General features: G+C 41.1%; 1 long non-coding RNA gene across 1 annotated transcript; it reads left to right on the top strand.

Annotated features, from left to right (window-relative positions):
- The first annotated feature begins 3,297 nt into the window (after nt 1-3,297).
- Nucleotides 3,298-13,472, top strand: LOC127059587 (uncharacterized). Its single transcript, XR_007777528.1, has 3 exons — nt 3,298-3,405; nt 10,236-10,283; nt 13,254-13,472. It is a non-coding gene; the product is annotated as an uncharacterized LOC127059587 (long non-coding RNA).
- Nucleotides 13,473-14,060: the final 588 nt, after the last annotated feature.

The following is a 14,060-nucleotide window of genomic DNA, read 5'->3' as shown; positions in this document are numbered from 1 at the left end:
GAGGTTTAAAAATGGCTGTAAAGGAATTGCATTTGTTTAGTCATGTAATCAACATGTAATTATCACTAGTAACCTTTGCCCTCCATTAATTATATCCAGTTAAAAGTAGGCACCAGTATTGGTAAGTCTTTGGTACATGCTTGTCTCTCGGGTAAAATCCATGAGATAGTGTAAAAAAATCTAATTAAGCAAGGAAAACTAGCGATGTTCTCATGTTCTGACTGTGCAGAAAAGTAACCAACTCCTTTAAAGTTGTGTTGGGGGAGGTAAATCAGAACATGTTTGTACAGCTGGTTGTCTTCAAGCAGTAGCTGTAACAGAGTTAACCTGGTTCTGTGAGATGGCACAAACTCCCCCAGTTCAGGTGGCTGGCCTGGCTGTCCTTTGAAAGGATAGCTCTGTTTCCCCAAAGTTATTGTGGGATTTGGTGCTGCCTTTCTCTGGACAGCCAAACTGCAGGCTGATGGAAGCTAAGGAAGGTTCTTGCACACACTCCGTTCCCATGCTTTTCTTGAGGTATTTGTTTTTGAATACTGTCAGTGTTAAGGCACTGAGCTGCATGACCATCTAGTCTGAGCTGCTGTGATCACTTCTGTGCTGTTATCTGAAGTGTGGCTTGAGAATTGAGCCTATTCTGTGATGTGCATCTGGCATGTAAGGATTTGCATAGTCAGTTTGTCACCTGCAGATTTGTCCCTCTGGCTCTTAACTAAAGAGGCATCAGACACTCTGGAGATTAAGACAAAGTGCCAGCCTGCTGTAAGAGTTTTTGTCCTGCCAGCTACTTGTCCCTTAAATTTCTGTTGGAATAAAGTGCTTTATTATTATTTTTTTAAAACCTAAATTTTGTTTAGCTTGGGTAGTGATTTTCAGTGTGATATGGCAAATATAAAAAGGCTCATTCCTCAGGGATTTCTGGAGCTGGAAAGGGCATACTTGAGTTCTCTGGAATGCTTTGTATCCTTCAAGATGTTGCATTGCATAGATAACTGTCTGCAGATGTTTTTTCCTGTAAGTTGCAGGTCCCTATTTCAAAGGAGGTGACGTTGAATATAAAATTGTTGAGAGGAGTTGGAGCAGTGCTACAAAATTGACCAGGGGGACACCCTGGATTCACTCACCCAGTCCTGACAGTATTCAAATAAGAGCCAGACATAGGCAAGGGTTAATTTCTTTGAATCTGCTTTATAATTGTTTTAAGAAAGGTGCAACTTTGTCTCACACCAAAACCAGTGCTCCATGACTTTCCCAACCTACAGTTTTACCTTGTTACCTGTTGAAATGTTATCTATCTATCTAGTCCTGCACTACCCAAAGCAGAGTGCTGTGTTACCTGTCAGATTCAGGATAATTGTTTGTACCCAGCAGGATGTTCAGGGGTAGAGCCTGGAGCTATCCTGGTTCAAGGCAAAGCAGCACAGCATCTGGTATACTCCTAGGCAGAGGTTTCAGTTTGGTGTTGGCACTGATCTCTCAGTGAACAAGAAGCTGCTTTGCTGTTTTTATGGAAGTGCTGAGTGCAGTAAACACAGCGTTGGCATGAGCAGTGGCACTCAGCTCCCACTGGCACCTCGTCCTGTAATGGCAAGTATGGCAGTGTCTGAGCCAACAGGGCTTTAGGCTGTGATTCATGCCATGCTCACAGGGGCCAGCCCAGGAAGGCAGACAAAGCAGTAGATTGTGTATTATCATATAATTTATCCTCCTGCTCCCCCAGCATTGCCGTCAAGACTGAATAACAGCTTTTCTGTGAACTTTTGTGTTTGTATCTTGAGTTCTAAATACCACATCTTTTCCATAGGCTTTTAAAGCACAGTTTCCTAGGTTTTTAAAGCAGAAAAAGAAATTTTGTCTTTTGATATTAGGCTGACATGTAAGTTTACTGTGGGGTTAAGCATTTAGAGCAGTCAGGGGCACTAATGGAGTCACTGGTAGTAGTACAAGTCTAATATCCTTTATGGTAACTGACAGCAGAGGATTCTCAGTGGGTCTAAGGTACACAATTGTTATTAAGCAGTAGTTGACTTTATAAAATGGTATTCAATGTCAGTTTGAAGACCTGTAAATACATTATACGTTTTTATGGTAATTCAGTTTGTAAAATGCTGCTTATTATGGGTTAATGCAATTGTGTGGGTGCATCATTTTGTGTGGGAGTTTTATTTGACCCATTTTAAGACTGCTGTAGCAATGTGATCTGAAAGGACACATGGGCTGAGAATTTACTCAAATAAAACCAGATTATCTGACTTCCTCAAGTCTAAGGCAAAGCTTCCTTGTGGGAACCTCCTGTGTCAGCTGTGACACAGCCAGCTCCCTTTGCTGGCAGGCAAAGCTCTCTCAAAGATAAAAGTAGATAAAAGCTGTGAAAAATGTCCTGGAACATCTTGTTTTGTGAATTGGATGCCATGATGGGCAGCAATTGTTTCAGTGGTGCTCCATCCAGCTGCCTGTGTCCAGGATTATGCTTACATTGCTGTCATACCCTCTTGCAACTTCAGTTACATGATTTTATTATTATTTTCCCTCTCAAATAAGCTTCAAAGAGATATAGTGACTTAAGACCTATGATGACAAAGGCCCATGAAGAGGAAGAGGTTGAACTCAGGACAGTAATTTCCCTTCTATCTTGCTCTAGAGCAGTTTAACTTGATACACTCCCACTCTGGGCTCTGATGTGTGGCTGATGGGGCACTGAAGGTCAGCAGTGATGAAACAATTTCATTGAGGTCTCTGTAGAGCAGTACACCTACCTGAGAGGTCCCATCCTTGGGAACAGATCTGTTTGGTTGCCTTTGCCACCTCTTCCATTATCTTTCTTTTACTCTTTTAGTAAGATTTTTAATACATTCATGTAACAAAAGGAAGAATTAAAATTGTTATTTAAAATGTGAAACTATGAATGCAGGGCTCAATTAACTTCTCAATTACTTCTAATAAATAAGAACACCATCACTATGAGCAGTCCAACTACCATTAATCAGACCTAACAATGTGCGAAATTAAAGACCATTAGAGATTTTGAAAAACCCCTAGGACCTAAAACACAAAGTGTTGCACACAAATAAGTTTGTTGTTTTAAAGTCATTTATTTGCCCATGCACTGTGCTTCAAATTGTCTTTGCTTCTGATGATATGGCCAAGTGGTAGAAAGGCCTTGCATCAGATCATCTGTTACTTGACATCTCGTGGCATAGAGTGTATAAAGCATCATATTGTTATTTTGCTGGAGGCATAATGCTTTCAACAGCTGTCACAATGAAATTGTGCTGTGAAATGAGGGGTATTAAAGGTTGTGACATCAGGGCGCGTTGAGACAATGCTGTGATCTTCCACAAGGAAGTCATGAAGTTTTCAAGAATGCTTCCCTCTTCATAACCCCCAGGACTTTGTTTGCCAACACCTGTAAGTTTCTTTCCTTTTTTCTCTCCTTCTTTGTTATGTTTCAGAAACTACTCTTCATCTTAGTTCATTTTTTGTCACTCTTCATGCATGTGGAATTCAGGAATGTAGGATGGATGAGATGTCCTGCATGACCAATTGCTGTCCTGTGCCATGTTATGACATCAGTCTTTTTATAAGCTATTAAACTCCATGTTGCAACTGGCTTGACTGTTTTATCCTGCTGCTGAAGGCAGAAGAGTATTCCAGAAACTCACTGCTCTGGCAAGGATTGCTACTTTCTAATTTCCTAGCTAGACTACACCCATTTTTATGAACAGCTTCTTCTCTTCTTTCTTTGCAAAGTGGATGAACTTTGAATTAAAGTAGAGTTTTTCAGCCTCTGTAACAATTTTTTTGCTCCTAATTTCTGTTTTAATGATATTTAATACTTTCTTTGCCACATCTCTTGATGGAGTCCAGGGTGCAGTTTGCATTATTTTCAGTGAGAATGCCCTGTTGGCCTAAATGGGCTTGTTCTTAGCCCAACAATAGCCTGATTCCTTGGTTCTTCTGCCAGGCTGATGCTCTGCCAGTTTCCCACCTGTCCTCGTGACTGGGGTTTTCCATCAAGCCTAGGGTGTCTCTTGGCCTAGTCCTCAAATTTATCAAGATCTGTCTGGATTAAGTTCTGCCAGTCCTCATGCCAGTCCTCATGTCAGCACTCCTTAATTTGGCATCCATAAAATTGCTCAGGATGTACTCTGTGTCATCATCTGACACACACTGTTCTTCACCCACTGCACGTCAGCCATTCCTTGAGCCTGGCCATCCAGCCAGTTTTCAAACCATCTGACAGACTGGCTGCCAGCCCTTGCTTTCTCAAAAAAGACCATTTTTTGTATCATTGTATAAATTAAAGTAGAAGATAACTGAGGTTTTTTTGTTTGTTAGTTTTTGTTGTTGTTTGTTTGGTCGGTTTTTGTGTTTGATTTGGGTTTTTTGTTTGTTTGGGGTTTCTGGTTGTTTTGGGGTTTGTTTGCTTGGTTTTTGTTTCTTTTTTTTTTGTTTGTTTGGTTGGTTTTTTTCTTTTCTTGTTTTTGTTTTTTGGTTTTTTTGTTTGTTTGTTGGTTTGTTTTGGTTTGGTTTGGTTTTTTGGTTTTTTTTTTGTCATAGATCCCACACTGAACACTTGAAGAGAGTTTAAAAGCCCAGGGAGCACAGAAAGGACATACTAAAATATCTGGATAGGAATTACAGTACCTAAGTCTTAACCAGACAGCATTGTGTTCCACGTGCCCTTTTCCAGTTTGAGATACTCCCTGTGTGATACAGGTGGATGTTCCAGGTGTGATTTGGGAGATGTATGTATCTGGGCCTGAAACTCCATGAGTCAGTGGAGAACTTGGATTCCACAGTCCATCTCTGCCTGCTCTGAATCCTGGCCAAAAGTGGTGGCAGCACAAGATAGAAGTACTCAGATTTGGAAGTTGATAAATCTCACAGACAAAATTTCCTGCTTTAAGTGGTAGCTCCTGACCCAGTGAGCTTTTCAGAGCTACTGCTGATGTATTTGTTACTCTTATAATTAAAAGAGAGATTCCTTAAGGCAGTATTTGCTTGAGTTCCATGCATAAAGTCAAAGAATTCTCTCTCTCTCACACACACACACACACACAATTTGAGCAAATCAAAAAATTATAAAAATGCACCCAGCTCTCCAGCTTGTCTGAATATACCATAAATACCAGTTAGTGCCTGACAGTTAAGGTCTCTGGTGTTAGTTCTGCTTCTGGAGTATTTTTTTGAAAAACACAGATTACAGTAGGGAAAAAATGCAGACATGTCCAAATACCATGACAAGATAAACATATCTGAGGAATCTGGCTGAAATCAAAACATCTGTCATCATTTAAGGGACACTATGAACTTGAACTATAGTCCCTTAAAGATAAAATGAACTGAAAGCTTTTCAAGGTTTTTATGCCAGAAAATTCACCTATTTTTTGGTTTTGAAATAACACTTTAAAGTGTTTTATTTTTGCTCTTTTCATTGCTATGAGAAAAATCCAAATAAGCAGGGGAAGATTATTAGCTTACTCCACAACTTCAGAGCTCGGTAGAGAACAATGTAAAGTATTATAAATCTTTTAATCATTTCTCACTTGTAAGTTATCTTAAGCTATATTGACTTTATTGTACAAGTGTTTCTTGCAAATGTTTTACTTTTAAAGCAATACTTCTGTAATCTGTAAGAAAGGTTAGGCTCATAATTATATTTTATCAGATATAATTGGAAAAATAAACAATCTTGCAGGCTTACACTCCTTGTATTTGGTCTGATTTCATCTAATAAAACATATTACCTCTCCTTCCAAACTCTTTTCCAGCACAGATTTTCTCAGATGGATTTCCTCCAGAACTGAAATAATAAATTACAAAGTTGCAGCTTTTGCAGGCAGACTTAGAATATTTGTATGTTATTGCTCATGAATTATTGAGACATTGCTACTCTGAGAACAAACTGATATTGCACATCCATTATAGAACCAGTAAATTAACTCAGATTAGTATGATGTGCTGAGAATTTTCTTGCTTTTTAAAAAAGGTTTTATTATGATTTCAGCAAGACCTTTGTTGTATTCTAGTAACTGAGGTGATATCCTGATGAACACATTTACAGGGAGCTTCAGATGGCATAAATTTGGTTTACAGGTATTGTTGGTATCCTTTGGTGTGGTTCTGCTTGCCAGTGGATTGTATTGGCTCAATCCCTGCTAAAAAGGATTCTCACCATTTTATGAGATTTGTGTTACCCTGCTTTCAAAGAGGCAGCAAAGGACTAGGGTAGATGAAATTCTATGCTTAGGGCCAGGTTAGAAAACTAGATGAGGCAGGTCTTTAATTCAATTCTCCAGCATCTCATTGATGGTTTTTACTGGACATTTTTCCCCTTGAAGAATCACAGAATGATAGAATGGCTTGGGTTGGAAGGGACATTCCAGATCATCTTGTTCCAACTCACTGCATGGGCAGCCTTCCGCTAGATCAGGGTGCTCAGAGCCCCATCCAGCCTAGCCTTGAACACTGCCAGGGACAGGACATCTCCAAATTCCCTGGAAAGCCTCTCCCAGTGTCTCATCACCCTGAATTTAACTCTTTTGAAAGAGAGAGATAAACTAGATAAACCAAGGAGGAGAAGGCTGGAGATAAAAATAATGTTGCACTCTTCCCAGTTTACAGTTGTGTTATTGAGGAGGATGTTTAAATCCAGCTTAGTCTGTTAATCCATTTTTTAGTGTTGGGTGATGTGAAGGAGCTTGCAGGAAAATATTCTGGAGTGGATTGAATTGACATTTACACAGAAGAGTTTTTGATCTACAGCTCCTAATACCCTTTTCAAAGGCAGCATCATGGACTTAGCTTTTCCAGCTGATGGAGGAGGGAGTGAGAAGAGCAAAAGAGGAAAGAGAAAATGAGAAAAAATAAAATACTTAATAATAATAATAAAAAAATCAGTAAATGTTTTGGAAAAAGTAATGATATAAAATTTTCATATTATTTCTTAAAGTATCTTCAAATCCTACTTAGGAGACCATCATTGGGAGGTCAGGCATAGTAGGGAGGCACTAAACAGGGAGCAATCTCACAAACAGCCTCACTGGCACTGAGCTGTGTCATAGGGTGACAAAAATAATATAAAAGCTTTTAAGGCTGCAAAGTCAAACATTCTGCAGTTAAAAACTGCCAGGATTTGTTTTGTTTTCAGAATTTTGATTTGCCTTCTGTTGTACTTGATTGCAAGGTAGTCATTAATGACAGGAGCTCATTAGTGGCCAGAGAGGACTGTAGTCACTTAATGAGCCATTCTTCAATATTTTGTTCTCTTTTTGGTGCTTGATATGGGTCTCCATGCCTTACTACTTACTCTTCAAATTCTGCTGTGAAGGCAGAGTTACCAGTTTTGTTATGCATTTTTCAGATATCCAACAGGGTAGGAGCTGAGAGCTTCACAAACAGAATTCAGTGTATTTTGATAACATCCTCATAAATTAAGGAGAAAATAGCATTGCAGCTAATTACATTACATTGCAGCTACATTTTTAGCTATAAAAGCACAAGATTAGAATGTAGGCTTTCAGCAAAACCCTGTACCCAGTTCATGGCCAGCCATGAAAAATGGGTTTTTAAGTGGCTAATTCAGTAGTCTGTGAGAAGGATAAAAATAGAATCCAGTCCTTCTGAGCTGCATACAAATGCCTTAGCCTGGAACCACTTTTTTTCCTCCTGCAATCATAATGTTCACTGTCTGCAACAAACGAGCCAGGATCCTCTGGACAAGATCTGATTCATCACACAATCCTGACTCATCTCCAACCATGGTCCATTCTGTTCACTGAGTTGCTATATACAGCTCTATGCCGACAAGCTAGATATGCTCCCTAAGCATGATGGAAAAGTGTTAGAGGGAGAAGGAAAAGAAAAAAGAGAGGAAAAAAAAGAGAAAAAACCACCATTCCTGCAAGTATTTGTATCAGGCCCAATGGTCCTGGTATTCCTCTGCCTCTACCCTGATGTGGTTTCAGTGTCTGTCTGTGCACGTGTAGGTTAAATGTATAAAATCCCCTTCATTTGAAAGGTGTGTTAAAAACAGCTCATGAGGTGTGTGAAAGACAAATGCTGAGATGGAGAGGAGGAATTCTGGTTGCCAAGAAGCCTAGGGGAATTTGCTGGTAGGAAAAGGAGGTCTCATTTAGCTCTGGAAGGATGTGTCTTGCTGTTTGCCACCACTGGCCCAGATGGTTAATGTGATCCTGACCTGTGAAAGACACCAGGATGCTCCTCACCCTGAGAGATTAGGCACTGTTATTCATTGCACCACTTCCCTCCTTAAAAAGAGCAAGATAAAATCAGTTCTCATCCTTTTCCTGATGGGTGATGGAGCTAAAACCCTTGAAGAAGTGATAGCACATTGGGGAGGGATTGTTTTGCCTTTAAATTCCTCTCAACAGCCTTCTTGTGGGTCTGCTTCTGCTTCTTGGTCTCTGTATGAGAGTATCTGGAAGCTGTTGAGTGCCTTTGCTGGGACTGTCTGTGGGTGATGAGTGCAAAAACAAGATAATTCCTAGTGGTTTTCTCATGTCTGTAGTGCTCTGGGTACTCTTCCAAACGGCAGGAGAGCCTGGAACTCCTCCAGGTGCAGCAGAGCAGTGGGGGGTGTGCAGCAGACAGGGTAGGGTGGCACCATTAGAGTATTACAGCTCTGCTAGGACAGGACATGGTGCATGAGCAGCCGTGTGTGAAGTGTAACAACGGCCTGAGGTGGCAGCAGGGCCAGGTTTGGCTCTGCTGCACAGCTCTGCTCTGCTTGAGTGGCTGCAGCTGCTCCAGGTGGACATTACTGGCCCACCAACACAGCTTTGGTAGTGGAGAGAGAATTCCTGTTCCCTCTGCAGTACAGGTGGACAGGATCCCCCTTCACGTTACCCTTCTGTCAGGAGAAGAGATTGAGCACTCAGTGCCAGCACTGAGAAAGAGGAAGTCAAGTGTTTGATGGATTTTTGGGCACAAGGATGCAGCATGCTCAGTGCATCTGCACGTGCAGTAAATGCAAAGAGCCCCTGGCTCATGGGGGCAGAAAGTCATAGAACATTCATGGGCTTGAACTCACAAGCTCCCATAAGTTTTTACAGAACATTTTTAAACTGAGTCTGTCACAGGCTCGTCACTTGGCCCAAGTTTGTACAGTGACTCATAGGAGCAGTGAGATACAGAGTTTCCTGTACAGAGTTTTCCTGATACAGAGTTTCCCTCTTAAAGTTTGAGGCTCTACATCAAACCAGGAGGTGCACAAACATTTTAGCAGAGCAGCCTTGCATTCCTTTTATTAAGATGGCCATTCTGCAATCTTTTATTCTCATAAACTGCTGAACCAATCTTTTAATAAACAAACAAGCAAAATACCCTTCAGGTCCTCAGCAGTCAGCCAGCACAGAAAACCTCATTCAGTTAAGGCTGAATTTGTAAAGTACTGATGACAAACCTAGTAATGAAAGTGTCAGAAGTCATGACATGCAGACACTTTGACAAGCTACTCATTCATGAGATCTGGTACCTTCTATTTCTTGCAGCTACGTTCCTCAAATCAGCTTGGTAATACAAAGGGCTATTTTTGGGTGAGAGAACTCAAATTTTTTTTCTTTTAAATTAGATAAATTATTAATTATTGCTTGATAATTATTAATTCATTTGAGCAAGACTGAAAAAAATGTGAAATAGGTGAGCTAAGCTTACAGCAACAGTTTAGAACATGAAGGGATGCATCTTGCAGCATCTGGCCTTTCAGGCTGTTTTATTACAGAAGATAAGCAGAGATGTCTTAATTTCCACTTGAGAGATCTGCCCAGATCATACCTGTTCTCGTTTCTGTAACCAAAAGGTGGCAGCATATTGTCTCCGTTCCCTCTCCATCCATACCAGCTCTAAGCTCCTGAATAACCTTACTTGCTCAGTTTGTCGGAATGCCAGGAAGTCCAGAACGATCATGCTGACTCAGGAACAATGATGAGATCTTATGTAAAATCAACTCTTTATCACCTTTAAATAGAAGCAGGAATAGATCAAGGTCTGGTGATTTTATCCCATTGTTTCAATGACAGCCTGATTGACTTTTGGAAATGAGAAAAAGGGTTAAATTTCAGCTCAGTGGTGTAACTTCAGAAGGGACATCTACCTATAGAGCTTAACACTTTTGTTATCATTAATGACTGTTAAAAAGCCTGAGGGAGGTAATGTTGGTATGTGCCAGATACTGTTGCTGTGTCAGACTTTAACTCAGTTTTGTTCTTACTTAGGTACTTCCTGCTTTGGTAAATACACGGAAGGCCAGTGGGCATCCAAAGGTGAGCAGAGGTGAGACAAGTACTTCATGTGGTGCAAATACCAAGGTGAAAAGTACATGAATGTACCCGTTGAGTTTTGCTGCATGAAGGCATCAGTTCAGAGGCTTCTGGAAAGATGCCCAGAGACACCCATTTCCCATTTGGCTGGTAAAGTGATCTGGAGGTGGAGGAAAGCATTCTGAAACACAAGCTGCTCTCAGAGCTACAGGGGTGCTGTGTGCTTGGCACAATGCCCTGAGTCCTCAGGAAACACAGCTGCTACAGAGCGCTGCCCTGTGTGTCCTCAACAACTCAAACATCCGCGTGCGTCTCAAACTCATTCCTGCTCTCTGCACTGGTTTCCCATGCTCAAACTCCAGGTCTCAGTCATTATTTCCCTGCTGCTCTGTGGCCTGGCCTGAGAACTGTAGGTGACACTCTCTGTGGTGTTGGTTGGAGTTAAGAGTGCCTTAGGCCCTGGGGAGCTTTTTACCATCAGGGTAAACAAAGCCCTTCAGCTTGAGAGGATTTAGAATTTCTGTTAGCCCCAGATGAAGAACAGGTGTGCAGGAAGGATAAGAAAATTTCTGGTAATTACAGAAAACTTTAGGGTCACTTTCAGTCTCCAACTCTGTAGATGCCTAGAAAAGAAAATCCCATGAGTACCAGCCTCAGCAGCCACTCAGTCTGAGGCCAGAAGCTTTTCTGAAGTTATATAACACACTTAGATCACCAGGTTGCTGCAGCTGGCAAGTGTGGCTTGTGGTAAGCAGCAATCCCACGTGGCATTGTTCCTCCTGTCCTTGCTGTCCACAACTAGAGATCAGAGCTGGATGGAGGTCAGAGGAGAAAGATGTGGAAGCTGGTGCTGACAAGCAAGATGCAGATGCAGAGGGGTTGCTTAGGTGGCTGAGAACAAGGGCTCCTTTGTCTCAGTCATAACTGCCAGTGTGGATGCATCTTGGGAAGTACTCACAGGCTGAGGACACAACTCTTGCAGAAGTTAAGGGTCATTCCTCCAAATGGAAGATGGTTTTTGGCCTGATGTCTCTGACACAGAAATATCATCCTTTTAACTAAGAAAGCTCTCCAAATGGCACATTCTCCCTCCTAAAAGTAAAAGAGGAATAACAATGCTTATATGAAAATTTTATGTGGTGTTAGCCCAGCACATGAATGCAAAGTACTAAAATAAACTTAGCTATGAGGCCATGTAAAAGCACATATGGAGGAGGATTTCCAGGCAGTAGTCTGGCTCTGTCATAAGGCAAAGGATGCCTTTGAGGGAGGCTGGTGGATTTTGGTGTGATTGTTGTATCCAGGTGCTCCTCAGCAGCACAGCACTGGGTGGGTGGTTTGATTCTTCTTGTTGGCTGCTGTGTGACAGCTGCTCCTGGCTGGACAGTGTCTGGTACTTGCCTTCTTATTTAATCTATCCTCAGTTCAGCCACCTTTCCACAGTGTCAGCATTGACTCTGGAAAGAGATGATAGCCAATAAAAAAAGGCACACATTGTGTTTGCCCACAGCAGGGAGGTTGGAACTAAGTCATCTCTAAGGTCCCTTCCAGCCCAGCCCATTCTGTGATTCTGTGGTGAGCCCCAGCCACTGCAAGTCTGTCACTCAGATGCAGGATGCCTCCCACCAGCTACACTTGGTTTTATGTCTATCATCAGAGAGACAGAAAAAGGATAGTATCATTAATATTCTTGTATGTACTTAGAAATGCACAGGTGGGAAAGTCCTTTGTGAATTGTCTTATATTTTACATGCTGTCAGCCAGGTGATATGTTAATAAAATTCATCCATGCCAATATGAGCAGATTTCAAAGCTGCTTGTCCATTGCTCCCTTCATTTCTCCCCTCTTGTTGAACAGCTGGTCTCTAGAAACAGAGGAGTTATTTCTGTTCGGAGGTTTCAAAACCAGCTTGAAAGATAAACAGAGAGCACCTCATTGTGTTCTCTCTCTCTCCCTTGTTGTTAGCACAGCTGGAAACTTGTCTGTATGACTGTAAATCTCAGTCCTTTTTAAAACTGGAATAGACATTGAGCACAGGTTCTGTTTTGAATGGGAATCTATTTTCCTCTATCTTGTATTTTAAAAACATCTGTAGTTCACAGCTATGATTAAAACTGAAAAGTCTGCATGTCAAATGGAAATGTCAACATAGTATGCTGTGACATGAACAGTGTCCAAATATTTTCTTATGGCTTTTATTTTTGCTGGTGCAGTAAAGGTATTTTTTAACATTTGTCTGTCTCAGAAGATGGGGTCTTAAAAAGTTACCATTTCTGTTACCTTTATACCCTTCTCCTTTTCTCCAATAACAATTGCAATTTAACACTGGTTAGAAGAGCTATAATTCATGGGTTGAGAAACATCCCCTACCACAGTATCGAGCCTCTTTTTCACCTAGATAGAAAATGCTAGCAAAAAAAGTGCAGCCTGCATCAAATTTAAATGGCTGATATCTGGACAAAAGATGACTCATGGCATAATGAATCTTCAAAGGCCATTCTTATGGAAAAGGTGACAGTGTAATCCTCTGGTAATTTCAGTGTTTGGGAAGTGGCAATTTTCAACTCCATCTTGGAAGAAATTAAGTGTCAATTAGTGCATTCTATAGCATGAAGATGGAATGTCTAAGTACAGTATGTGCCTCTGCTCTCCTATATACTTTGACACTTATATCTAGACCTGGTCTATAAAAATCCACTTGTTTTGGTAGTTGCTATTAGTTAATGAGAAGCAGCAAGCTTTTTGAATAATCTAATGACTCCTGACTGTGCTTAATTACAGCCTTTAAAAAACATACATCTGACATTTTCTCTAATAAATAAAATAGTTGACTAAGTACAAACAATCCAACTAATAAAATAATTGATAGTAAAACAGCAAATATTTTCTTCTCTCTCATAATCTTAAAATTTCAGAATATGCACATGCTTTCATTTTTTTTTCTTTTTCCTTTTTTTTTTTTTTTTTTTTAGGAGACCTGGAGCATCAAAGCAGCTTGGCAGGTTGTCCCAGATTGCAAGGCAAAATATATTCTGTTTGTGGCAGTTGTCTTCTGTTCAGTGGGCAGTTTTCCTTATCTCTTCCACAACCAATCCTCTCTCAGGGGAGACATCTGCTGATAACAGGCTATTGAATGTCACTGCATGGCTGATAAGAGCTACAGCATCCCACTGGGAGATGCTCTGCCCAGAGGGAGGAGCCAAGCATTCCTACCTGGATAGAATCTTGAGGTTCTGGAACACCAGCACGGCTTCTCCACTGGATTCCCCAGAGGAGCAGGTGCCTCTTCCATTGGATTTTCAGAGGCAGACTGCACCTTTCTACAGGATCTCTGCTCCATCAGAACCACACCTGGCATGCCAGGAGGACTGCACCACAATTCCAACTGGACTGCTACCAACACCCTGACCCACAGGGTGTCAGGTTGAGTTCTGACTCTGTCACTGTTGTTTTGGCTTACTGCATTGTTTATTTTATCTTTTTATTTTTTCCCTAATAAAGAACTGTTATTCCTGCTCCCATATTTTTGCGTAAGAGCCCCTAAATAAAAAATTTGCAGCAATTCAGAGGGAGGGGGTTTGCATTTTCCATTTTAGGGGAGGCTCCTTAGCAGACATCTGTCTTTTCATACCAAGACACAGGTCTGAGCAAGGGGAATGAGGAGAATAATGAGGAGAAGCACTCCTGAGGTTCAGGATAAGGAGGGCTCTACTGCTGGTCTGGAACTGAGTAATTGCTCTCTCCTCAGAAAGGAAACCTGTCTGGAACCAGGCAATCCT

The sequence above is a fragment of the Serinus canaria genome, chromosome 4 (assembly GCF_022539315.1).
Source record: "Serinus canaria isolate serCan28SL12 chromosome 4, serCan2020, whole genome shotgun sequence".
Lineage (NCBI taxonomy): Eukaryota > Metazoa > Chordata > Aves > Passeriformes > Fringillidae > Serinus > Serinus canaria.
This window is presented reverse-complemented; position numbering and strand designations above follow the sequence as displayed.